At 47.1% G+C, this 27,216-nt stretch overlaps 1 non-coding gene across 1 annotated transcript; it reads right to left on the bottom strand.

Moving 5' to 3' along the window:
* Window positions 1–11,889: 11,889 nt before the first annotated feature.
* Window positions 11,890–11,961, bottom strand: TRNAP-UGG (transfer RNA proline (anticodon UGG)). The gene has a single exon. It is a non-coding gene; the product is annotated as a tRNA-Pro (tRNA).
* Window positions 11,962–27,216: the final 15,255 nt, after the last annotated feature.

Raw genomic sequence — 27,216 nt, 5'->3', positions numbered from 1 at the left:
CACATGAAGCCAGCTGGGTGACCTTGGGCTAGTCACAGCTCTCTCAGCCCCACCTACCTCACAGGGTGTCTGCTGTGGGGAGGGGAAGGGAAGGTGATTGTAAGCCTGTTTGATTCCTCATGTGGTAGAGAAAGTCGACATAGAAAAACCAACTCTTCTTCTTATATGGAATCAGACCACTGGTCCATCTGGGTCAGTATTGTCTACTCAGACTGGCAGCAGCTTTTCAGGGTCTCAAGAAGAGGTCTTTCCCATCACCTACTACCAGGTCCTTTTATCTGGAGGTGCTGGGAATGGTCCCTGGGACTTTCTGCATGCCAAGCAGATGCTCTACCACTGAGCCTTGGCCCTTCTCCACAGCTCTCCAGGGGTTACCGCACTTTGTTTTCCCAGTGATGTATCAAGAGTTTGAAAATGTTATAAAAAAACATCACTTTAAAAGGGTTTTTGGATACCACGGCTTATAAATGGTTGGAAGATGTCTTCACAGCTAAAGGGGCCAAACAAAGTGTGAACGGTATTTTTTACAACATTTTCAAACTCTTAATACATCACTGGGAATACAAGTGCGGTAACCCCCTCAGGCAGAGGTCTTTCACATCACCTACTTGCCTAGTCCCTTTAACTGGAGGTGCTGGGGATTGAACCTGGGACCTCCTGCATGCCAAGCAGATGCTCTACCACTAAGCCACAGCCCTTCTCCACAGCTTTCCAGCGACTTGGGCAGAAGTCTTTCACATCATCTACTGCCTGGTCTGTTTAACTGGAGATGCCAGGAATTGAACCCGGGACCTCCTAATTGCTCAAAGGTGCTCTTATTTCAACGATTCAGGCAAGATGTAGCGATGGATGTTGACACATCTAAAACGTGCTTTTAGACCAACAATAATCTATTTCACTCCTACAGAAGGAGGAGGACCAATATGCCAATAGAACTGAAACTAAGAACCTAAGCTCAACCCTGCTGGATCAGACCAGTAGTCCATCTTGTCCAGCATCCTCTTTCATGCAATGGCCAACCAGTTGCCCTGGAGGGCCCACAAGTAGGGCATAGAAGCCAATGTTTTCCCCTTATGTGGCTTCTGCTTCTAAACATGGAAGTACCCTGTCCTGGATGGCCCAGACTCGCATGATCTCATCAGCTCTTGGAAGCTATTACAGAACTGTCATGAGATGTGACCATGGAGGTGAGAGAGAGAAGAGGAGGAGGAGGAAAAGGAGGAAGGTGTCCAATCTTCTCCCCCCGCGCCGGTCCTTCAGTCTGCTTTCGATCATCAAGGCCATTTTCATGTGTGCAGCAACGGGTGGGGCCAGAGATTTCCAAAGGCATCCCTGTCTCCTGCTGATCTGAACGCAACAGACTCTCCAAGGGTTGTCAAACGACGAGGAACAATGCCCTGGCTTACCTCTGCAAGCCATAAGGAACCACTCCAGCTACAGAAACTGGCAGGAGCATTCCTTAAATGTTACCACCTGCCAGAGTTTGCTCTTTGTGCTGCTGCTCTTCAAAGCACAAGGGTGGGTCCAGTTTCTTGGGTTTTGTTTTAACCTGGCCAGTTAACAGCTCTAGGAAAGCAAGCAAGCGAGGAGGAGGAGGAGGAGGGCCATGGCTCAATGGTAGAGCATCTGCTTGGCATGTAGAAGGTCCCAAATTCAATCCCCGGCATCTCCACTTAAAGGGACTAGGCAAGTAGGTGACGTGAAAGACCTTAGCCTGAGACCCTGGAGAGCCGCTGCCGGTCTGAGTAGACAATACTGACTTGGATGAACCAAGGTTCTGATTCAGTATAAGGCACTTCATGTGAGAAGAAGAGGAAGAGGAGAACTGTGACTGGCCCAAGGTCACCGTGCAGTAGGGTTGCCAGCTCCAGGTTGGGAAATACCTGGAGGTTTTGGGGGTGGAGCCTAAGGAGGGTGGGGTTTGGAGAGAGGAGGGATCTCAGCAGGGTATAATGCCATAGAGCCAGTGTAGTGTAGTGGTTAAGAGCAGCGGACTCTAATCTGGAAACTGGGTTTGTTTTCCCCTCCTCCACATGATCAGCAAACTCTAATCTGGTGAACCAGGTTTGATTCCCCACTCCGCCACATGTAGCCTGCTGGGTAGGGTTGCCAACTTCCAGGTACTAGCTGGAGATCTCCCACTATTACAACTGATCTCCAGCCCATAGAGATTGGTTCACCTGGAGAAAATGACCGCTCTGGCAATTGGACTCTATGGCATTGAAGTCCCTCAGCTTTCCAAACCCCACACTCCTCAGCCTCTGCCCCAAAAATCTCCAGGTATTTCCCAACCCGGAGCTGGCAACCCTACTGCTGGGTGATCTTGGGGTAGTCACAGTTCTCTCTGAACTCTCTCAGCCCCACCTACCTCACAAGGTGTCTGTTGTGACGAGAGGAAGGGAAGGCGATTGTAAACCACTTTGAGACTTCTCAAGGTAGAGAAAAGAGGGGTATAAAAACCAGCTCTCCTTCTTCTTCTGTACTGGTCACCCGCCATCTATTTGAGGAGCATTTTTCCAAGGCTTCCACACTTGCTCTGTTGATATTGCTCCTTCCGACGGCGACGGTGGGTGATACTCATTCTAAACTTGGGCGATGAAAAGCTGGCCGCCGTCCGAGGCATAATACGAAATGTGAGAAGTGACGGACCTGGGCTCAGCCCTGCCGCAACGGGCCCCTCGCTCTTGGCTGGAGCCATCATCACAGTTACTGGCCAATTGCCCCTGTGGAAACCGAATCCCCTTTGCAATGGGCCATTAGACAGGAAGAGGAGAGCGATGGGGGTCGCGGTGGCTGGGAAGGGGGAGAAGAGAGTATTTTGAAGAAAAGCAGATCAGAAGTTTGGGGAACCGGCTCCAGTGATGAAGTTGACAAAATATGTTCTGCTGTGCCAAAGCAGAGGAGAAAAGCGCTTGCTTGGAAGATAAATGGCCTTCCTTTGCAAAATTATGGGATGTAAAGGCTGCCAGTGAAAGGATTTTCCCCCCTTCTCATTAATATAGGACCAATTTAGTACATTTAGGAGTAATTTAAGGTGATAATGTATGTTTATAATCGCTCTCTCTCTGCAGCTATATAGATACTGGCACCTATTCAACAAATCTTTTCAAAGGCTGAAATCCCACTGATCAATCTGCTCTTTGATGGGTTGGGGGGACTGAAACCAACCCTCTTCCATCAATCAAATTTTATTTCGATACAATATCAGCTCTGAATAAAAATCAAAGTTAGGTTAAGATAATAAAACGTTGATGGTTCTGGAAAGGATGATTTGAAGGAGAGGAGGAAAGATCTTCTCTGGGGAAAGGTTTTCAATCAGCCGTTTACAGATCCCACAAGACCGGAGGCAAAATTTGGCTACTTGAGTGGTTATCTCCCGAGAGGAGTCTGCTAAGAGAAGGGAAAGTTTAGCTTCTTCAGATCTCCCAGGAAAGGATGCCAATACAGGGAGAATGTACTGCTATCTTATATCATGTTCTGACTTTGCAGCAGAACATGTTCTATTGTTTCCACTTTCTCTGTTTTGCATGGGCATAATCGATGATGAAAGGGAATATGGAGATACCTGCCTTCCAGGAGAGCGGAAGGTAAGGCATTGAAACGCACAAGAGTAAAGACCCTTCGATATTTGGATACTTCCAGGAATCCAAGGTAGTCTGCAGAGTGGAAAGGTTCGATGTATTGCAAGATGGGTGAATGTTTCTGAATCTGAGCCCTATCTGATTGAAGGGCAGCATGGTCCAAAACCCTCTTCTAAATAACAATTTGTGAGATTTGCAGCATTTGGGAAACAGTGTACATGCAGCCTTGCCGGTTGAATCGGATTAAAGAATTATGCACGTGAGCAGGTTTCAGAGGGAGCTGTGGTGGTCTGCAGTAGAACTGCGAGATTCGAGTCCAGGAGCATCTTAGAGGCCAGCGAGATTTGGGGGTGGGGGGATGAGCTTTCGAGAGTTAAAGCTCCTTTCATTTGATACAGAGTTGGAATGGAGATCTTTGAGCCCTTATATCCCAGCCAGAAGGGGGGAGGGGTGTTGCAAAGAAGGCACTCAGGATGTGAAAGTACAATGTGCATAGTAATTAGAGCAGAGAGGAAATGCTTGGGGGCAGAAAATTAGCATCTTGCTGTGTGTGTGTGTGTGTGTGTGTGTGTGTGTGTGTGTGTGTGTGTGTTAAGTGCCGTCAAGTCGCTTCGACTCATGGCGACTCTATGAATCAATATCCTCCAAAATGTCCTATCTTTGACAGCCTTGCTCAGATCTTGCAAACTGAGGGTCATGGCTTCCTTTATTGAGTCCATCCATCTCTTGTTGGGTCTTCCTCTTTTCCTGCTGCCCTCAACTTTTCCTAGCATGACCGTCTTTTCCAGTGACTCTTGTCTTCTCATAACGTGACCAAAATACAATAGCCTCAGTTTAGTCATTTTAGCTTCTAGCGTCAGTTCAGCCATGATTTGATCTAGAACCCACTGATTTGTTGGGGGTTTTTTTTGGCAGTCCAGGGTATCCGTAACACTCTCCTCCAACACCACATTTCAAAGGAATCTATTTTCTTCCTATCAGCTTTCTTCAATGTCCAGCTTTCACACCCATACATAGTAATAGGGGATACGATGGCATGAATTAACTATCTTGGTAGCCAGTGACACATCCTTACACTTCAGAATTTTTTCTAGCTCCTTCATGGCTGCCCTTCCCAGTCTCAGTCTCCTTCTGATTTCTTGGCTGCAGTCTCCCTTTTGGTTGATGATGGAGCCAAGGAACAGAAAGTCTTCAACAATTTCAATTTCTTAATTGTCAACCTTAAAGTTGTGTAATTCTCTTGCTACAGATGCTAATTTTCTGCCCCCAAGCAAGGTTGGCAACCCTACTGGCAACCCCAAGTGAATGTGTGAACTGCCCCTCCGAAACAAACACTTCCAGCACTGTTTGACACTACGGTTACAAGATCCAATGGGGTACAATGCCATAGAATCTAGGGTTGCCAACCTCCAGGTACTAGCTGGAGATCTCCCGCTATTACAACTGATCTCCAGCCAATAGAGATCAGTTCACCTGGAGACAATAGCCACTTTGGCAATTGGACTCTATGGCATTAAAGTCTCTCCCCTCCCCAAACCCCGCCCTCCTCAGGCTCCACCCCCCCAAATCTCCAGGTATTTCCCAACCCAGAGCTGGCAACCCTACATAGAGTCCGCCCTCCAAAGCGGCCATTTTCTCCAGGAGAACTGAGCTCCGTCATCTGGACATCCATTGAAAGTTTGTGGGATTGCCAGGTCCCACCTGGCGGTTACAATGCAAAGCAGTATAGGAAAAGGTATACCGCACTCAAAAAGAGAATCAAATAATTACTTAGTGCATCAATTATAATAATTCAATATTGACATAATAACAACAATGACATAAACAAGAAATATCAACAGAAAGGATCCAGTCACATTACATAAATCTCATTCCACACGTCCACTGTGCATAACTCTACAATTTCCAGTCAAAGGTCCCCAGCAACGTGGTCACAATCTCAGACGTAGACTGACTGCCGGTCAGACTGTTGTGTCTTCAGTGGAAATATAGTTCAAGTCAATTTCATATTGCAGATCCAAAGGAGAACAGCACAATTTTAGGCACAGGCACAACGTGTGACCACGTTGCTGGGGACTTTTGACCGAAAATTGTAGTTATACACAGTGGACTTGTGGAATGAGATTTATGTAACGTGGTTGGATCCACTCTGTTGATATTTCTTATTTATGCCATTATTGTTATTATGTCAATATTGAATTATTATCCTAGATACACCGAGTAAATATCTGATTCTCTTTTTGAGTGTGGTATAACTTTTCCTATACTGCTCTGCATTGTATCAATTAGGTATAGAGGTGTGATTTTTTTTTCAGCAGCCCACCTGGAGGTTGGCAACCCTACCTCCAGGATGCTCGGGCCTTGGTGGAGCCCTAGAGGAAGGGAGGCCCACCACCGAAGGGCAACGCTGCCCCCTGAGGCCTCTCGCATTCGGTACTTGATGCCCAGATGCAGAAGAACAATCTCGGTTAGCGATCCGTCCTTTCGGCGAAGGCCAAAGGTGTTCCAACATATGCGCGCCAAAGGCCGCTCGAGAGGGTAACGGCTTTGCGGGGATACGCGGTTCTGAAACATTTGTGCTGTTTCTTCCACCTTGACCTGGGGGGGAGATTTCCTCCGTATGTAACGGGACCTGGCTTTACCATCCTTGAGTGAGAGAATATAATACAAGCTGTCAAGTCGCATTAAGTGCAGATCCAGCCGTTCGTGACCTCGGGGGGGCCTGGTTTGTAAACCGCAGCAATCTGCAGAGTATCACAACACCGATACTTTCGCTCACGGATGCCTGTCGTGTTTTGGGGCGGACGGAGATGGCGTGTTGCAAGAACGCCTCTTTGAAGTCAATGCCTTATTTTGAAGTTATCTGGGTGCATGGGGGCTGGTGGGGGGGGGAATAACGGCAGGAAATTGTTTTTCGCCTGAAGGGAGAACTTTGGAACTGAATTTCAAATTCTCTTCGCCTAATAACACTTCAATGTTCCCCCCTTTTAAAAAAAAACCCTTCTCATCCAGAGAAGAGAAAACGACACAATTGCTCCATGCACAGATGGTTGACTCTGGATGCTTATAATGAAGACGCACCTGGAATCGGGTTCTGGTTTTATCACGGGAAGCGGCAAACGGGGCCTCGACACAGGAGGGAGAGGAGATCTCAGCTCCTTTGTCGGAATTACACTTGCTTGGATCTAGCAACCCTTGGTCCGCAGACAGTGAGGATCTTGCCCGAAACAGCAGCTCCATGGGGGTACAACAAACTTTGAGATCCCACCATATCCGAGAAACGAGAACAGATCTTTTGCTCTGTTTTCTGTACAAATGTATGAAATTTATTGTGGGCCAGATTGTGGGTCATTTGTTTACTTCAAATCCTGGAGCCCCTTTTCTGCACTAAAGTAGGTGTGCCATTTCCGTGCTCAGGGTTAGGGTGGCCAGGTCTCTCTTCGCCACTGGCGGGAGGTTTTTGGGACGGAGCCTGAGGAGGGCGGGGTTTGGGGAGGGGAGGGACTTCAATGCCATAGAGTCCATTTTTAATAATATTTTAATAAATAACAGAACTATAATTCATAGGCCATACTAGATGGCTGGAATTACAGCTCATCTCCAGACTACAGAGATCAGTTCCCCAGGAGAAAATGGATGCTTTGGAGGTTAGACTCTATGGCCATTTATGCATGGCTGCTTCCTCGTGGTCACCCTGCCGACTACTTCGGGGCTTTTCTTTGATTATGCTTGCATTTCCCGACCGTCAGAGAGGTCGCCTCGCTCTCCCCATGCATTTCCACAAGTTTCCTCTGCATTTTCTGTTTGCATAAATGGCCTATGGCATTGTACCCCACCTAGGTCCCTGCCCTCCCCAGGCTCCATCCCCAAATATTCAGGAGTTTCCCAGCTTGGATCTAGCAACCCTTACCCCCCATCCCCCACCGATTGCCGGGGGGGGGGGGACCTGGCAATCCTAAGTGGGGTGGAATGCATATACTCCACCTTTGCACAATAGAATAGCATTTCCGATGGAACTTGGGACTGGTTTTTTTCCCCTTTTAATGAGCGTAATTCCAAAGCTCTTTACATATTTCAGGTAACAGGGTAACAGGATCTGTGTGTATGTTTTTTTTCTTTTTCTGAGCTGTAACTGATTTAGGGATCTGCAGGGCTGTTTCCATGATTTCCCAGTTATTTCACCTTCGGTTACTCTTGTGAAGTCTGGAAAGGGTCTCCCTGGAAAAACTATCGGAAAGCAAAGCCGTCTCCTATAAAACGTGGTTCTGTTCAGGTTAATTCTCCATGCTAGACATTCAAAACCTCGCCGAATCGTTAAAAGCCATTTATCCGCTTCACGATTAAAGGACAGAATGTTTTTGGCAAGGAGAGAGATCTCCCCTTCAGACAGAGTGTATTTTGAACTAACCGCATTTACAGTCTGCACAGGGCAATATATTTTTTTTTATGTCGGAGACTTGCTGCTTTCCATTTCTTTCCTACCAGTCTCGTCCCATAAACCGATTTGACGTTTTTGTGCACTGTGTCCTGTCAATGACGATTAGAAGATTTCAAGGTTGAACCATCCAATGATACTCGGGCATGCATTATTTTGTTCCATGTGGGATGGGAAAGGGTGGGTTATTCTTCGTCCCATTTTGGATCTGGTAACCGCAGCGTCAAGCACAACCATGGAAATAGTGCTGGAAGTGTTTGTTTTGGAGAGGCAGTTCACACATTCATGCAGAGTTGCCAGTAGGGTTGCCAACCTCCGGGTGGAGGCTGTAGATCTCCTGGAATTACAACAGATCTCTGAGCGACAGATCTCTGACCTGGAGAAAATAGCCACTTTGGAAGGTGGACTCTATGGCATTATACCCCGTTGAAGTCCCTCCCCTCCCCAAACCCTGCCCTCCTCAGGCTCCACCCTCAAAATTTCCAGGTATTTCCCTACCCTGAGCTGGCAGCCCTAGTTGCCAGTCTCCAGGGGGTGGCTGGAGATCTCCCAGGATTACAATAGGTCTCCATGTTACACAGATCAGTTCACCTTGAAAAAGTGGTAGCTTTGGAGAGTGAACTCGGTGGTATTATGTCCTCCCCTCCCCAAACCTGACCCTCCCCAGGCCACACCCCTAAAATCTCCAGGTATTTCCCAGCTCAGAGCTGGCAACCCTACTTTCCAGTTGGTAACACCATGGGTCACCTTCACACAACTCGAGATCCAGCATGCTGGATCAGACCAGTGGTCCGTGTAGTCCAGTATTGTGGCCACACAGTGACCAATGAGATGCTTCTGATGCTTTGGTTCATCAATATCAGTATTGTCTCCTCAGACTGGCAGCAACTCTCCAGGGTCTCAGGTGTTTCACATCACCTATAACCTGAACCTTTAAGTGGAGAATGCCAGGATTGAACCTGGGACCTTCTGCATGCCAAGCAGATGCTCTACCATTGAGCCATGGCCCCTCCCCATGGCTCTCCAGGGTCTCAAGCAGAGATCTTTCACATCACTTACTGCCTTTTAGCTGGAGATGCTGGGGATCGAACCTGGGACCTTCTGCATGCCAAGCAGGTGCTCTACCACTGAATCCCTCTCCACAGCTCTCCAGGGTCCCATGCAGAGGTCTTTCACATCACCTACTGCCTGGTCCTTTTAACTGGAGATACCAGGGCTTGAACCTGGGACCTTCTGCATGCCAAGCAGATGCTCTTCCACTGAGTCTTATATTCCTCTGCATCCAGATGCTGCTGTACCCTGGAGACAGAGGTGATCTTTTTTCATGCTAAGTGCTAAACGGGAAGATCAAGAAACCAGGTAGCCAGCTTTAATTGTGCCATTTGGCAGTTCAGATCATGACTCAGGTTCTAAACTGTGATTATTGCAAGCCGCGGCTTGGCAAGATGCCTTCCCTGAACCTCTGTCTGTCTGGGAGCCACTTTTCCACAGCACTCCAACGGCTTAGAACAACAACTAAAAATGCCGTTTTAAAGTCAAAAGCAAATAAATCAATTTAGAACGGTCCCATTAAAAACAAATCATTTCTTTGGGATCAGCTGTTCTCCCAACACAGTCGGGACCTATCACTCAACACACCTGTCAGTGTGAGCGTTAGTATGTCTCAGCCTTCTGAAAAATGGTGCTAATTTAGTTGAGAATAGCAATTTTTCCCAACCTGATTGAAGCAATCTAAAATGACAAGAGAATCAACACATTTTCAAGGGGTTGCAATCCTTGCTTTTACACATACGGAATAATGCACTTTCAGTCCACTTTCAATGCACTTTAATGATCGTTTGCAAGTGGATTTTGCCGTTTCACACAGTAAAATCCAGCTGCAAAGTGCATTGAAAGTGGATTGAAAGTGCATTATTCGGCATGTGTGAAAGTGCCCCTTGTGTTGGCTGTCGCAAACACATTTATAATCAACTCTATCTCTACATTACATCTTTTGAGGAGGAGGAGAAGGCGTCTTTAGGATCTCATGGGACCTGATCATATCCCATCATTCTAAAAATCAAGCCAGGAACTTGGAATAAAAGCATTTGAATCCAGGAATGAGATCCAAATATATGAAACAACTCTGCGTGTGAAGCTTGGCAACTCCAGCAAGGAGAAGAAGATTTTCTTTAATTGCTGAGAAGGGTAGTGTTTATGTTTTCTAGCTCCCGGAATTACAACTGATTGCAGACTACCGAGATTAGGTCCCCTGGAGAAAATGGCAGCTTCAGAAGGCAAACTCTATGGTACACCATGGATTCTAGGGCTGTTTATGCTTGGTAGTTAGCAGCACGTTCCAGGCTGAAGTGCCCCACATTTTTTTTTGCTTCACACTGAACCGTCATTCCAGAAGTCACAGCGAAGCCGGTGCATACCTGCTTCACTTTTCTTAAGAGCCCCTTTAACACGACCTTTTTTTTATTTGTTCAGTCCCCGCCTTGAAGCATCCACTCAAGGAAGATTGAAGAATCACAGCCACTAGGGTTACCGTATATACTCGGGTATAAGCCGACCCGAGTATAAGCCGACCCCCCAAATTTGAGGCCAGAAAAGGGAATTTCTTATTGACCCGCGTATAAGCCGAGGGTCAATAAGAAATTCCCTTTACCGGCAATGCTGCGCTCTAAAATGGCAGCCGCCATTTTAGAGCGCAGGGCCCCTGCCCCTGGTCGCCCTCCCACCGGCCTCCCGGGCCCTCCCGACCCACCCCACCCCGACCCACCCCAACCCACCCCGACCCCAGTGCCATCCAAGGGGGGGAGGGGGAAGAGCCCCTGAACCCCCTACTTACCGGGAGACGCAGCGAATCGGCGGTGGCGGCGCGGCCTTCCTGGGCCGGCAGGAGGCCCCTCCAGGCCCCTGCCGGCCGGAGGAAGGCGCCTGGGCGCGTGGGTGGCGGCGGCGCGGCCAGCAGGGGCTTCCTGCCGGCTAAGGAAGGCCCCTGCCGGCAGGAGGAAGGCGCCCGAGCGCCTGAGAGCCAGCGGCGCGGCCGGCAGGGGCCTCCTGCCGGCCAAGAAAGGCCCCTGCCGGCAGGAGGAAGGCGCCCGAGCGCCTGAGAGCCGTCGGCGCGGCCGGCAGGGACCTCCTGCCGGCTAAGGAAGGCCCCTGCCGGCTGGAGGAAGGCGCCCGAGCGCCTGAGAGTCGGCGGCGCGGCCGGCAGGGGCCTCCTGCCGGCCAAGAAAGGCCCCTGCCGGCAGGAGGAAGGCTCCCGGGCGTGGCGGCGATGGCAGTAAGTTCCCCCCCCTCCCTCCCTCTTTCCTCCCTCCTCCCCTACCCTACCGTATTGACCCGCGTATAAGCCGAGTTCAGTTTTTTCAGCCCTTTTTTTGGGCTGAAAAACTCGGCTTATACGCGAGTATATACGGTAGCTGTGCAAATGAAGATTGCTAATGGCTATCCAAATGAAGGAACGAAGGAGCAGGCGAGTGGAGGGTGGAATTTGTTTGACTTTCTCCTCTTGCATCGGGACCATGAATAGGTATTTTAAAGGTGGGATTTAAAAAAGGAGCTTTGAGCAAGCATCAAAATTGACCCTGTATAAATGGCCTAGGTGAAATCCCTCCCATCCACAGACACTGCCCCCAAATCTCAAGGATGAGGCTTCAAGTCCCTTCCTGCAACATGTAGCATTTCAGTGAGCAGGCCCGCAGGCTCGACCGCTCTATCAGACACTTCCACCCTTCACTTGGTACACATAAACACGTGAAGCTGCCCTATACGGAATCAGACCTTTGGTCCACCAAGGCCAGTATTGTCTACTCAGATGGGCAGCAGCTTTTAAGGTCTCAGGCAAGGGTCTTTCTCACCATCCTTTTAGTTGGTCCTTTTAACTGGAGATACCAGGGATTGAACCTGGGACCTTCTGCACCCAAAGCAGAGGCTCTTCCACTGAGCCACCACCCCTCCTGGTGTGATGTTGTAGTGGTGGTGGTGGTGGAGGAGGAGGAGGAGGAAGAGGAGGCTTTTATATGCCGACTTTCTCTACGCTTTAAGGAGAATCAAACCGGCTTACAATCGCCTTTCTCTTTCCACAACAAACCCCTTGTGAGGCAGGTGGGGCTGAGAGAGTTTGGAGAGAACGGTGACTAGCCCGAGGTCACCCAGCTGGCTTCATGTGCAGGAGTGAGGAAACCAACCTGGTTCACCAGATTAGAGTCTGCTGCTCATTGGAGGAGTGGGGAATCAAACCTGGTTCTCCAGATTAGAGTCCACCGCTCTTAACCACTACTCCACACTGGCTCACTCGTAGCTATGTTCTTCAGTACAGGTGCTATGCTCTTAGCTCTTTGGAATTCATTCATTCATTCATTCATTCATTCATTCACTCTCTCTCTCTTTCCATTCTTTGTTTTTGCCCTGAGGGTGTGGGATCGTAGCTAGCTAGGCTGCTGTTCCACTCGCATCAGGAACATGTGGCATCCAGGACTTAGAATGACCCCTGGAAACCTCGCAAATTAATAAATACAAATGTGTTTGGAAACAATTCCTGATGCTGCGGTTTTGTTGTTGCATGCCAGTTTTATTGTGCGGTTTTAATTGTTTATAAGAGAGAGCCTTGGAGGTTTACTAAAGGGGAAGGCCGGATATAAACACTTGATATAAATAAAATGTTATACGGTGCTGTTTCTGGCTCTTCCTGTTAATGGATCTCAGGTAACGAGATACAACTGGGGTTCTCTATTGGAAATTCTGCCCTATTATTTGACCTTAGAGGTAGCGGGGCGTGGATCGGGGCTACAGAACTGGGGAAGAGGCGCTTTTAACTCCCTTATGTTTTCCCCAGTTGAATTCCCCCCCCCCCAAAAAAAATCTCTTTAAGCTTCAATAAGGAAATCATTATAATTTCCCCCTCCTGCCAGGACTTAAAGCAGCATAGAAGTGGCATTATTGACTGGGGAAAACAGTGTGGGGAGAAGTTCCTCTCCCCTTTTTCCAGCGCCGTGGCCCCGATCCATCTGCCCCCATCACCTTCCCTCCCTTTCCCCATAACAGACACCTTGTGAGGTAGGTGGGGCTGAGAGAGTTCAGAGAGAACTGAGAATAGCCCAAGGTCACTCAGCAGGCTTCATGTGGAGGAGTGGGGGAACCAACCCCGTTGTCCAGATCAGGGTCCACCACTCTTAACCATCATTCCATGGCGGCTCTCGAAGGTCCTTACCCCTGGTGGAAGGATCTCTGTATTTTACCCTGCTTGGGATATTTATTATTGCAATACCTTGAAAAATTTACCCTACGGGGACAGTCTGATATGGATGATCACATAGGAAATTATGAGACTTTTGTAATGAAGGACTGATGAAGATGTGACTATGAAACGATGGTATCCTCTTGGAGAACTTTTGTCTGCTGACACCCTTTCATCCATCAATACCTGCTTCTGTGGAAAAAGAATATAATAGAAGGACTATTAATTGAAGTGTACTCACCTTTACTTACCACTTACTTGTTGCTTTGGACACTAGTTGTATGTGGATGGTCATTTAGACAATTGTACATAGTTGCAATACATTTTGCTATTTTCTAACATATTCGCTCCTGTACTGAGTACCTGGAGGTTGGCAACCCTACTCACAAGGTGTCTGTTGTGGGGAGAGGAAGGGAAGGTGATTGTAAGCCAGTTTGAGACTCCTTATAAAAGGTAGAGAAAATTGACATATAAAAGACAACTCTTCTTCTTCTTCTTCTTCTTCTTCTTCTGCTGTGGAGGTGCTGAAGCCAAGCACTGCTGCTCCGCAGGTTGTTCCTCCAACCTGCATTCACTTTCCCTATCTCAAGGAACAATTATTTCGTCCTCTTGGCTTTTTGCTTTAAGTTTTCTTTCCCTCCGGCTGTCTATCGCTGGCTGCCAAGAAGCTATATTTTAGTCTGGGCTGAAAGACACGCACGGGGTCCAGGGAGAGTCGAGCCGTCATTTCTGAAGGCCTCCAACGACACGGCAAAGGCCTGCGTGCATCGTTGGAATAATGGGAACATCCAGGAAATTCCCCTTTGACAATGGGATGTGATTTCCTGTTTCTTTTTGATCAGGAGCCAGGCTACATTGGTCATTTCCAGCCCCCACCCCAAACCGACCTGATATGTTAACAAGCTTAGCTCGAAGAACAGCAGGTCGACCCAACTAAAGCAAGTGGATTATTCAATATGCAATTGACAAACAGACTTACATAGGAATGAAACAGGACTCTTGGATAAGGTTGCCGCCAGTTCCAGGTTTGGAAATTCCTGCAGATTTGGGGAGCAGTCTGGGATAGGGTTGCCAACCTCCAGGTACTAGCTGGAGATCTCCTGCTATTACAACTGCTCTCCAGCCGATAGAGATCAGTTCCCCCGGAGAAAACGGCTGCTTTGGCCATTGGACTCTATGGCATTGAAGTCCCTCCCCTACCCAAACCCCACCCTCCTCAGGCTCCGCCCCAAAATACCCCCAACGGGACCTTGCAACCCTAACCTGGAGATTTTGGGGGTGGAGCCTGAGTAAGGCAGGGTTTGGAGAGGGGAGGGGCTTCAATGCCATAGACTCCAATTGCCAAAGTGGCCATTTTCTCCAGGTGAACTGATCTCTATCAGCTGGAGATTGGTTGTAATAGGAAGGAAAGGAAATCATAAGCTGGTTTTATTCTTCCTTAAGTGGTACAGAAAGTTGGCATATAAAAACCAACTCTCCTCCTCCTCCTCCTCTTCTTTTTCTTGTTCTTCTTCTCCTCATTCTTCTTCTTCCATGGAAGGGCAAAGGCAACAAAGAATCTGGCACCTACAATAAAATGAGAATAGGAAGAGATCATTGAGGAAAGATGGAGCCGTACAGTGCAGCCCAAGTTCCCACTTTATTAAAATATTCCCCAAGGGATTTCCCCCTCTTCTTGAAAATAAATGAAAAGTAATTTTGGGGGGTGCAATCTGGAAAACATTACCAAGACAATCGGCAGACGAGAATAGTTTTTTCCCAACCAGAGACAGATCAAGGAAGAGAAAACACCAAGATATTAACTTCTTTAACCTGGGTTAAGAATTTCACTTATAAAACGTAACTGAACTCGGGAGAAATTCTTCCAAACATTTGGCAGGTCTTCAGGCAGGTCACGGCACGGGAGAAAGGGTGTGTTGCGCATGTTTGCGTCTCGGAGATGAGTGTCAGCGGGAGCACAGGCCCATCTGGGCTATCATGCTTTCATCAAAGTTTAATTTTAAAAACAGCACATTTTGCCCACCACACTAAAAATGTGCAGAGTGCTGAATAAGCATCACCTGGATAAGAAGAGGAGAAGAGCTGGTTTTTCTATGCCGATCTTCTCTACCTGTTTAAGGAGAATCAAACCGGCTTACAGTCTCCTTCCCTTCCTCTCCCCACAACAGGCACCTTGTGAGGTAGGTGGCGCTGAGAGAGCTCAAAGAGAACTGTGACTAGCCCAAGGTCACCCAGCTGGCTTCATGTGCAGGAGCGGGGAATCAAACCCAGTTCTCCAGATTAGAGTCCACCCACTACACCACACTAGCAGAAGGGCCTGTGTCAATTTCTGGGGTGGCTTGGGGCAGTGGACTCTGATCTGGAGAACCGGGTTTGATTCCCAGCTCCTCCACATGAGCGGTGGAGGCTAATCTGGTGAACTGGGTTGGTTTCCCCACTCCTACACATGAAGCCAGCTGGGAGACCTTGAGCTAGTCACAGTTATCGCCGAATTGTCTCAGCCTCACCTGCCTCACAAGGTGTTTGTTGTGGGGAGAGGAAGGGAAGGAGACTATAAGCTGGTTTGACTCTCCTTAAAAGGTAGAGAATGTCAGCATATAAAAACCAGCTCTTCTTCTTCATGTTCTTCTTTGTGTTCTTCTTCACGTTCGTCTTCCTCCTCTTCTTCCTTTTTCAGGCCCACCCTCCTTCAGAAAGCACAGCAGGTTTCTCCCTTGGCTTTCCTCTGTACCTGTTTTATTTTTATTATTTTTTAATTTTTGGCTATATTCTTCCCGTATGCATTACAGCCTCTGATTTATACCAGCCCCGGAGCCCTGCTGCCTTTCTCCCCCTCTTAAAACCCCGCACCTGCACCGTGCGGTGAAAGGCTTCAGGGACTTTCCTGCAATAACTCTCCCCGATCTCTTTCCCAGGCCGAGCGGCGTGCAGTTCCACCTCACTTTCCTCGTGATTTCCTCAGCTGGTCCTTCTGCTTGGAGAGACGCTGGAACTCATCCGTTGGCCAGATGCTGAAAGGCATGGGATGGAAAGCCATGTAAAATGTTTGCGATATGCTCCGTCTCCCAGTTTCGCCGTCTGCAGAACGGCAGTTGTTCCTTTCATGCCTGTTAACCGTGTCATGTCTTTTTGACATCATAGAATTATAGAGTTGGAAGGGACCACCAGGGTCATCTAGTCCAACCCCCTGGCCAATGCAGGAAATTCTACCACCCCGCCCCACCCACACCCCCAGTGATCCCTACTTAGGGTGGCCAGCTCCGGGTTGGGATTGGGAAATGCAATTTTGAGACCACGGTCTCCTTTGACCACCTTGAGTCAAGAACATTTTTCTTACTTACCTGTTGGCATTTTTATTGTTATAATTTTTCACTGAGAGATGATCAGTAGCAGGTTTGCTCTTCTTTATGTTGTTATACCTGTTATATTCTGTGACTGAACTTTATCAGTAACACGTATATACATTCCCTTGACATAGACTGAGCTTTATCAGTAAAGTATGCATATATTCCTTAGATTATTTGTTTTGATATTACAGGAGCTATAGCATTGTCTTGTTAATCCTGTATATATTGCAGACGTTGGTGTTTTTTGCATTGCTTTTGAATGTTGGTTTATTAAATGTCAGCTACATTTTCTTTCATTGTATATTGGGTAATTTCACAATAGTGTTTGCAACACTACATGAATACAGAGCCCAAGTGCTGCTTATTCCCTTAGTCACCACCTGGAAGTTGGCAACCCTACCCCTACTCCATGCCTAGAAGATGGCAACAAAAGCCCTCCAAGATTCCTGGCCAATCTGGCCTGGAGGGAAATTGCTTCTTGACGCAAAAGTGGTGATCAGCATTACCCTGGGCACGTAAGAAAGGGCCACGAGAGCCAAGCCCTGATGCAACCCTTCCTGCCCTCCCTCTCACGATCTGCCTAAGTTCATAGAATCAGCATTGCTGACAGATGGCCATCTAGACTCTGCTTAAAAACCTCCAGGGAAGTAGGTTTCAAATCTCTGCAGAGGCTCATTGACCAGGAGAGGTATCTAGAGATGCCAGCCTCCAGGTGGGGCCTGGGGATCCCCCAGAATTATAGCTCTTCTTCTCCAGACAACAGAGATCAGTTCCCCTGGAGAAAATGTATGCTTTGGAGGGGGGACTCTATGGGCACTTTCACACATACAGAATAATGCATTTTCAATCCACTTTCAATGCACTTTAACCGTTTGCAAGTGGATTTTGCCATTTCACACAGTAAAATCCAGCTGCAAAGTGCACTGAAAGTGGATTGAAAGTGCATTATCCGGCATGTGTGAAAGTGCCCTATGGCACTGCACCCCACTGAGGTCCCTGGCCTCCCCATGCTCCAACCCCAAATCCCCAGGAATTTCCCCACCTGGGGAAATTGAGCTTGCAATCCTACGGGCCAATTCCCCCGGGTTGCAATGGAACCTCAGGTATCTGATATTCTGACCTTCTCTACCTCTTAAAGAAGAATCAAACCACCTTCCCTTCCCCACAACAGACACCCTGTGAGGTAGGTGGGGCTGAGAGAACTGTGACTAGCCCAAGGTCATCCAGCTGGCTTCATGTGGAGGAGTGGGGAATCAAACCCTGTTCTCCAGATTAGAGTCCACCATTCCAGACCACCGCTCTTAACCACTACACCACCCGGGAAATAAAGCAATAATCCGTACAAACTTCAAACCTTAACTGTGCAGTCCTAAACAGAATCACACCCTTCCAATCCCATTAATTTCCATAAACTCAGAAGGGTGTGACTCTGTGATTGAACTGTAAGTCAACAAAACAATTCCTTTTCCTAGATTTAACATGCATTAGCGATTCATCTGCCACTTCACACTTTAAAAAAAGGGGGGAAACGAAGATTAATTTCTTCTTGACACTATAAAGAGAAACGTTGCCACATCTCTCACGCAATTTGCTGATCTAGTTGATAGCAGATAGCGCAGTATCCGTTTCTCAGAAAGTGTCATTAGCTGTTTTATCCAGGGAGTGATCTAATTATCTCGTGCAACAAAACAATTAAGAACAGCTCAATAAAACTGATCTCCCGGCAGTAAAACCATCCCTGTCTTAAATCCAGGAGAAACGAAAGGCAGTGCCGACAGAAATGTGGAGACAACAGAGGAACAGAACTGAGATCAGCTCATTCCTGTTCTGAGGACATGTCAAAGACCCACCCCTGTTTCCTGATCTCGTGTGGCGGTGGAGGGCCAAAACCGAGGAGGCACTGACGGATCCCTGATTTCCTGATTTTAATCTTTGTTCACTTCAAAGCCGCTGCCTGGGGCTGATCAGCAGATCGGCACGGAGGGATTCTTCACCCTTTCCTCATGCCCTGTTTCCCCAATCTAAATCGGACCCAAACCCCGCAGGGTGAAAAAGGCAGATATGGTTGGAAACAATTACAGATGTCTCTATGCACCTCGAATTCAAAGGTTCCCCTTCTTCCAGGGCTTCTCAGCAACTCTCCTGCCATTTCAGAGGGTAGCATAAATAAATAAATAGAATTCAAATTTATTACTTGGTGGAGCATTTTTATTAAGCACACAGAAGAAGAAGAGTTGGTTTTTATATGCTGACTTTCTCTACCGCTTAAAGAAGAATCAAACCACCTTGCAATCACCTTCCCTTCCCCTCCCCACAACAGACCCTGTGAGGTAGGTGGGGCTGAGAGAGTGTGACTCGCCCAAGGTCACCCAGCTGACTTCATGCGTAGGAGTGGGGAAACCAACCTGGTTCACCAGATTAGCTTCCGTCGCTCGTGTGGAGGAGTGGGGAATCATACCCGGTTCTCCAGATCAGACTCCACCGCTCCAAACCACCGCTCTTAACCACTACACACCAGGCTGGCCTGTTCTTGAGAGGGCTGTCATTTCAAATAGGATCGGCTGTTTCTCCGCCTATCCCTGACAAATTATGGACACAAAAAGACCTCTATAAAACAGACCCATAGCATTTGGGTCAGCGCAAAGCATTGCGGGAGTTGCCATGCTTGGAAAATGGTGTTTCCAAGTCCTCACGTGGATCAGGGGGAGGTTTTTTTTTTTTAACAGCCGGATGGGGAACACATACAACCACAACAGATTTCACTTTTTTCCTGCATGCTTCCAAAAGAAAAAGCCATCATTCAACGGTGAAAAGCCATTCGCTGTCAGCATCTCTTGACACCTGGGGATTAAGTAACATTGATCCCACTTCCAGATATTCCGTGCTGGGTATCCTGCCATTCCCCGGAGCAATACCACCTGCAAAATGGAAGAGCTAATTTCTTAACATATCCAGTAGCGGAGCTGGAAAACCTACCACCCCCTGTTGACAATACCTCTTTTCTTTCTCAATTCAATCACTCACGTTCTCAAACCGCTGGCACGTTTGCCATTTGAAAGCTATAGCTATTTTGAGGGTTTGGGGTTTTTTGGGGGGCTGCTTTGGCATCTCCGCACCTGGAGGGGTTCGTCATCACACTAAATCAGCCATTCGATAGTTGCGGTCGGAGCACGCTTCAAATTAGGGTTGCCAACCTCCAGGTACTAGCTGGAGATCTGCTGTTACGACTGATCTCCAGCCGATAGATAGGGTTGCCAACTTCTAGATACTAGCTGGGGATCTCCTGCTATTACAACTGATCTCCAGCCGACAGAGATCAGTTCACCTGGAGAAAATGGCCGCTTTTGGCAATTGGACTCTATGGCATTGAAGTCCCTCTCCTCCCCCAACCCCACCCTCCTCCGGCTCTGCCCCCAAAACCTCCCACCGATGGCGAAGAGGGACCTGGCAACCCTACCGATAGAGATCAGTTCCCCTGGAGAAAATGGCCTCTTTGGCAATTGGACTCTATGGCATTGAAGTCCCCTCCCCTCCCCAAACCCCGCCCTCTCACGCTTTGCCCCCCAAAAAACCCTCCCACCAGTAGCTGAGAGGGACCTGGCAACCCTAATAGGAACCCCTAAATCTGAGTTAGGGTCTCTCTCAACTCTAGGCTAAAGTACTTTTCCTGGGAGAAAACATGCCAGACTTTCCAGTTTAGAAACAAAGGCAATGGGTTGGATGCTGCAGGTCCCTTTTGCAAGTGACGGCATTATCCACACTATTCACCAGTACCCGTAACCTTCCTCTTGTATCAGGGGAAGGGTCATTGTGACAGTGGCAAGTACCACAGCTAGAGAAACAAATCTGCGGCATCCAACCCAATGAAGGAGATTTTTTTTGACGAGTCGTTATCATACTATTTATTTTACTTGCATCGTTTAAACCCTGCCTTTCTCCCCGATGTGGGGCCAAAGGGTCTCACGTTGTTCTTCTCCCCTCCATTTTATCTTCCCAACGACCCTGTGAGGTACTAAGAGTGCTACGGAGAGGATCCATCTTTCACCCTCTCTCCTAGTTACCAGGACTTGGGATCAACCTGAAGACATCGACCTTTCGTAGGTTCAAGGTAGACAAAAGAAAGGTTTTTCTTCACGGAACATTTCATTTATGGAATTCACTGTAACAAGAAGAGCTCATTCAATGGCTTAAAGACAAGGTGAGACGCATTATTTTATTTACTTTGGTTTATTTCAAGCATGCCCACCAAACTGGATTCACGAGGTGGCTTATGATAGAAGAATGTAAACCAGTTCATGGAGGATCATTCTGTCAACAGCTACGAGCCATGGTAGCTAAATGGAGCCTCCACATGCAGGGGCAGTATAACTTGAAATACCAGATGCTGGGGACAAATAACAGGGAAAGGGTGTCACCTGCATGCCCAGCTGCGGTGTAGGAGCTTTGTCTGCTCTTGTGGAGACAAAATACTTGTATTTGGGGGGATTTAATCCCTCCTCCAGTTTTTTCAGATTTCAGATTTTTCTGGAAACCGGGGGGGGGGGGGATAGGGTTAGAATATATAATTAGAATATATAATTAGCCAGTGTGGGTACAACCAAGGGTTGCCAGGTTGCTTGGATTGGCAGGCAATCCATCGGCCGGCTCAGGAACAGGGATCAGGTATGCTGTGTAAATCCAGCTTGTCTACATCTTTCTTAAATTGCGGTGCCCAAAACTGAACACAGTACTCTAGGTGAGGTCTAACCAGAGCAGAGTAAAGCTATACCATCACTTTAGCAAAAGGCTCAAGCAAGGAACTGGATGGATCCCAAACAATAGGTCTCACGGGAGGAAGGCCTATCTGATATGTGAATTTTCAGTAACATGTCCAGACCTGAGTGGATACTGAGGGTTAGGGCTGCTAAGCCCCCAGTCGGGGCAGGGGATGGAGAAGAAGAAGGAGTTAGTTTTTCTCTACCACTTAAAGGAGACTCAAACTTGCTTACAATCACCTTCCCTTCCCCTCGCCACAACAGACACCCTGTGAGGTACGTGGGGCTGAGAGAGCTGTGACTAGCCCAAGGTCACCCAGCTGGCTTTGTGTGAAGGAGTGGGGAAACCAATCCCGTTCACCAGATTAGCCTCCGCTGCTCATGTGGAGGAGTGGGGAGTCAAACCTGGATCTCCAGATCAAGAGTCCACCACTCCAGACCACTGCTCTTAACCACTACACCATGCTGGCTAAGCCCCCAGTTGGTAGGGTTGCCAACCTCCAGGTAGTAGCTGGAGATCTCCAGCCGCTAGAGATCAGTTCACCCGGAGAAAATGGCCGCGTTGGCAATTTGACTCTATGGCATTGAAGTCCCCTCCTTAAACCCCGCCCCCCTCAGGGACCTGGCAACCCTACCAGTTGGGGCAGGGGATCGCCCACTAACCGCTCCTGTTGCCTGCAGCCACTCTGACTGGCAGCACAGGAGCTCATACCCTACCAGAAAACATTCTTGTTAGTCTTTAAGGTGCTACTGGACTCTTGCCCTTTTCTACTACTGCAGACAGACTAACACGGCTACCCACTGTGAATTATCAGCACAGGAGAAAATTTTCATTCATTCATTCATTCATTCATTCAATCATTCATTCATTCATTCATTCATAAACCTTTAATGGCATATAGAGGAGAATTTTTTTTAAAACCCAAGCTGAAAACTCTACGGTAACAGGAGTTTTACCATAGAGTTTCCGGTGATTCTTAGAACTACGTATGTCACTTCTGGGAATTATTTTACCGAACTAACGTGACGCTGCCACCAGTGTCCTCCCCACCCCACATCCCTATCTACAACCCTCCTGCCAGTTGCCTTGCAACCCTTCTGGGAGCCGACTTTATCTTGCTCAAAAATTGTCGCTGTTGGCAGGAAAAGGGGTAATTTTTGTTTTCTTCTCTGGCACCACCTTCCGGAGAGCACCTTTCAACCCTAACGGTGATCTCCAGTCTTAGGCAGTATTCGATTACAGGCCATCCATCCTATGTAAGCACCTCACAAAAGGAAAAGGGAATGGCGGGAGAAACACCCTTTTCACAAGTCAGCGCCTGGCTGTTTTCCCTCTATAAAACATCCGCCAGGACCAGACCTGCGGTCTGTATGGGTTAAAAAAAGGGGGGAAACCCCCGCAAAGGAATGATGGATAAAAAGCTAAAAGCTCTCAGATTCGATGCCAATTTGCAACTTGACGCAAAATACCGTTCGGCAAATAAAACATCAAGGATGTGTCAAAGCAAGAAGCTGGAAATGAAGGTTTGATAACAGCCAGGAAAATGTAACTCGAGGGAACCTACATATTTATCCCCCCCCCCCCCAAACCCCCGCTTCGGCAAATGAAACTTCATTTTTTCCAGGAGGAAAGTCTTTTTTGGGAAGAAGAGTTAAAATGGACTGGGGAAGAAATAACTGTCTCTGTTGGCTGGGTCCCAGAGAACTGAACACATCACTCATGTGGTCTTCCTGGAACCCATTAACACCCCTTGTCATTTGCTATCTCTGGACTTTCCTGCTCAGGTTTTCCTGCGGTAGCTGCAGTTAGTGGCTGCATGCATGTAGTTAGTAGCTGCATAAGTCCTTCTTCACATAAGTGCTTCACATACATGCAATTGACAACAAAGAATCACTTATGTATATGACATATTATAGTTGTTGTCTTGTTGACTGACAACCTGGAGGTTGGCAACCCTACAATATGATGCAATGGGAAAGTGTTTTGGAAGGGAGGCCCTAATTGGTGATACCTAAACGATATGTGTCCTTGTGAATAATACAGTGGATTATGCAGTTCCATTCCCCAAATGCTGCCACTTTCTTACACACAAGGAGACTTCTGCCGATCAGCCGAAAGCTCCTTCCTTGCCATGGAGGGAAGTACCAGTTAGTTGTTGCCAACTCTCGGTGCAGGAAATTCCTGGAGATTTGGGAGATGAGCCTGGGGAGGGTGGAGTTTGGGGAGCAGAGGCAATGTAGCAGGATGTAAGCATTCTAGGACTTTTGTTTCTCCTAGACTCTATGGTATACCATAGATTCCGCCCTTTGGCGTTGCTGTATCGTCCAGAGAAATGGATCTCTGCCTTCTGGAGATCAATTGTAATTCCAGGAGCGCACCGGGCTCTGCCTGGAGGTTGGCAACACTAGGCCCTAGTGCAACGGATCAGTGAGATCTAGGGTCGCCAGGTCCCTCTTCATCACTGGAGGGAGATTTTTGGGGCAGAGCCTGAGGAGGGCGGGGTTTGGGGAGGGGAGGGACTTCAATGCCATAGAATCCAATGGCCAAAGCAGCCATTTTCTCTAGGCGAACTGATCTCTATTGGCTGGAGATCAGTTGTAATAGCAGGATATCTCCAGCTAATACCTGGAGGTTAGTACAGGAGCGAAACACTACATAAACAAAGTGCAAATAGATTTATAAATGTCCAAACAAGGTACACATTCTTCTTCCACACATTCTTCTTCCACAAGCTAATCTCACGTAGTCCAATGGTGCATCCATTGGACTACATGAGATTAGCTTGTGGAAGAAGAATGTGTACCTTGTTTGGACATTTAAAAATATGAATATTTATGAATGACTTCTTGTAGGTCTTTTTGTGTATATAATGTCTCATAATGTATGTAATTGCACGTAGCTATTTATAAATCTATTTGCACTTTGTTTATGTAGTGTTTCGCTCCTGTACTAGCTTCTAAATCCTTGGATAATTGTACAGTGGTGTCTATTTTCTCCTCCAATACCTGGAGGTTGGCAACCCTAGTGAGATCACACCCAAGGGCACGTCCCAAATAAATTGCAGCCCACCCTGTAAACTACTTGAACAGGGCCAAAGAATATCTGTTGTTCTTCCAAATAATGTAATGGGTTCTTTGTTTTCCTAAGCGAAGGTCTTTTTTAGTTCTTTTTTTTTTCAGATGAGAAATTGAGAGTCTTTTATTCCTCTTTTGCTCCCGTGAAATTTGGACTGAGAGTCATGTACGCTCTGCCATCCCCAGAAATTTCTGTTTCCCATCTAGCCTCTTAGCCAGCTCTCCCTGACTCAATCAGTTGTATAACACCCCTGGATCCTGGCCCAGAAAAAGTGTGGTTTCTAGATGAAAAAAAAAGAAAAGAAAGCATTTACACACACACACACATGCTTTGATGCCAACCCATGCCGCTGAAATGTAGGTGGCCAAAACCGGCTGGCTGGTTCCCGGCTGCATATTTCCAAACTGACTTTGACAGTGAGTATGTGGGTATGTATATATATTCTGCGTAGCTCTCAAGGACTCCCAGCAGTGACAGAGAAAGGACATGTCGGCACCCCCTTAGCTGCTAATACCCCTCTGCGATAATAAAGGGTCTTGCCAGGAATAGCAGACGCTTAGAAACCAGCATTTCAAGAAGAGGAAGAGGAGGAAGAATTAGTTTTTCTATGCCGACTTTCTCTACCACTTAAGGAAGAATCAAACCGGCTTAGAATCGCCTTCCCTTCCCCTCCCCACAACAGACATCCTGTGAGGTAGGTGGGGCTGAGAGAGCTCTACGAGAGCTGCGACTAGCCCAAGGTCACCCAGCTGGCCTCATGTAGAGGAGTGGGGGAAACCAACTCGGTTCTCCAGATTAGCCTCTGCAGCTCACGTGGAGGAGTGGGGAATCAAACCCGATTCTCCGCATCGAAGTCCACTGCTCCAAGAGGGCAGGTTAGATTTTTTGGAGTTTTTTCCTTCCATGAAGGACTTGGGAGGGAAGTTCTTTTGAAAGCAAGAGAGATAAGCAAACAATCAGAGCACCGGGCGGCCAAAAGGAGGTTCCAAAATGGGAGCAGGGACTGCAAAAGAATTTTTAAAGATTTCCTGTACTAGGACCCATAGGGTCGCCAGGTCCCTCTTTGCCATCGGCGGGAGGTTTTTGGGGCAGAGCTTGAGAAGGGCAGGGTTTCGGGAGGAGAGGGACTTCAACATAGGGTTGCCAACCTCCAGGCACTAGCTGGAGATCTCCTGCTATTATGACTGATCTCCAGCCGATGGAGATCAATTCACCTGGAGAGAATGGCTGCTTTGGCAATTGGACTCTATGGCATTGAAGACCCTCCCCTCCCCAAACCCCGCCCTCCTCAAGCTCTGCCCCTAAAACCTCCCACCGGTGGCAAAGAGGGACCTGGCAACCCTACTTCAACACCATAGATTCCAATGGCCAAAGTGCCCATTTTCTCCAGGTGAACTGATCTCTATCGCCTGGAGATCCATTGTAATAGCAGGAGCTCTCCAGCCATCACCTGGAGGTTACAGCAGTTCAAAAAGGATAAGTACCAATATTCTATAATGCAAAACAAAACTTTAGTGAGAGTGAACAAAGTGCATGGGTGAACTGAGACACAAGTCAACAACACAATACAATAAACATATACATAGCTCTCAAGAAGTCTTCAATGTAGTCGTCTGGAATTAATAAGCTAGTCCAAAATATTATTCATTCATGAATGTTCTTAAAAAGACGGTGGAAGTGATCAAATCGAAACGCAGTCCGGATTAACTTAACGTTTTCACCGCCGCAGCGGCGGCTTCATCAGCGCACCGTTTAAATGATGGGAGATAAGGTTCCTCTATAAATGCAATAAATAAATAAATATTCTTTCATGCTTACAATAAATAGGTTAATTTAAACATTGCACAATAAAACTTAAAAAAGAACAAAATTCTGCCTGACATACCTTAATACCAAAGTAATTAATTCTCTGAAAGTATCAAGGGAATTCAAAAGCGCTCGAAAGGCTGCTCCATTCAAAGTCAGATGATGAGGTTACAGGTGAAGTTAATTTATACATAGTTATCTAACACAACAACCTTAGAGGGAACTTAACTTAAAGTGACACATCAATAATTTAAGCCACTGGCATATATAATTGTAAAATTGAAAGAATGCTATAAAAAGCAAGACAAGTCCATTTCGTTATTAAGCCCAAATGGAGAATAAGATTTAAATAAATGTATAAAGCGCATTTCTTGTTGTAATAAAATCTTTTGTACATTTTCCAAATCAAATTGATTGCCTTTGTAAGTCCAGATTACAAAAAAGCGAATGTCTTCTTCGCTGTGTTTATTGTTAATAAAGTGCAAAGTGAGGGGGGCATCTAAAACCTTTTGTCTAATCCTAGATTTATGCTCACCTATCCTAAGTTTAACTTGGCGAATCGTGCTGCCCACGTACAGCTTTCCACATTTGCATGAGACGCAGTAGACACATTTACTAGTGGAACAGTTTGAAAATTGATTTAATGTAAAAGTACATTAAAGTACATTAAATCAATTTTCAAACTGTTCCACTAGTAAATGTGTCTACTGCGTCTCTAAGTTAAACTTAGGATAGGTGAGCATAAATCTAGGATTAGACAAAATATTATTCTCCATTTGGGCTTAATAACGAAATGGACTTGTCTTGCTTTTTATAGCATTCTTTCAATTTTACAATTATATATGCCAGTGGCTTAAATTATTGATGTGTCACTTTAAGTTAAGTTCCCTCTAAGGTTGTTGTGTTAGATAACTATGTATAAATTAACTTCACCTGTAACCTCATCATCTGACTTTGAATGGAGCAGCCTTTCGAGCGCTTTTGAATTCC

This window comes from Euleptes europaea, chromosome 12 (genome assembly GCF_029931775.1).
Source record: "Euleptes europaea isolate rEulEur1 chromosome 12, rEulEur1.hap1, whole genome shotgun sequence".
NCBI lineage: Eukaryota > Metazoa > Chordata > Lepidosauria > Squamata > Sphaerodactylidae > Euleptes > Euleptes europaea.
This window is presented reverse-complemented; position numbering and strand designations above follow the sequence as displayed.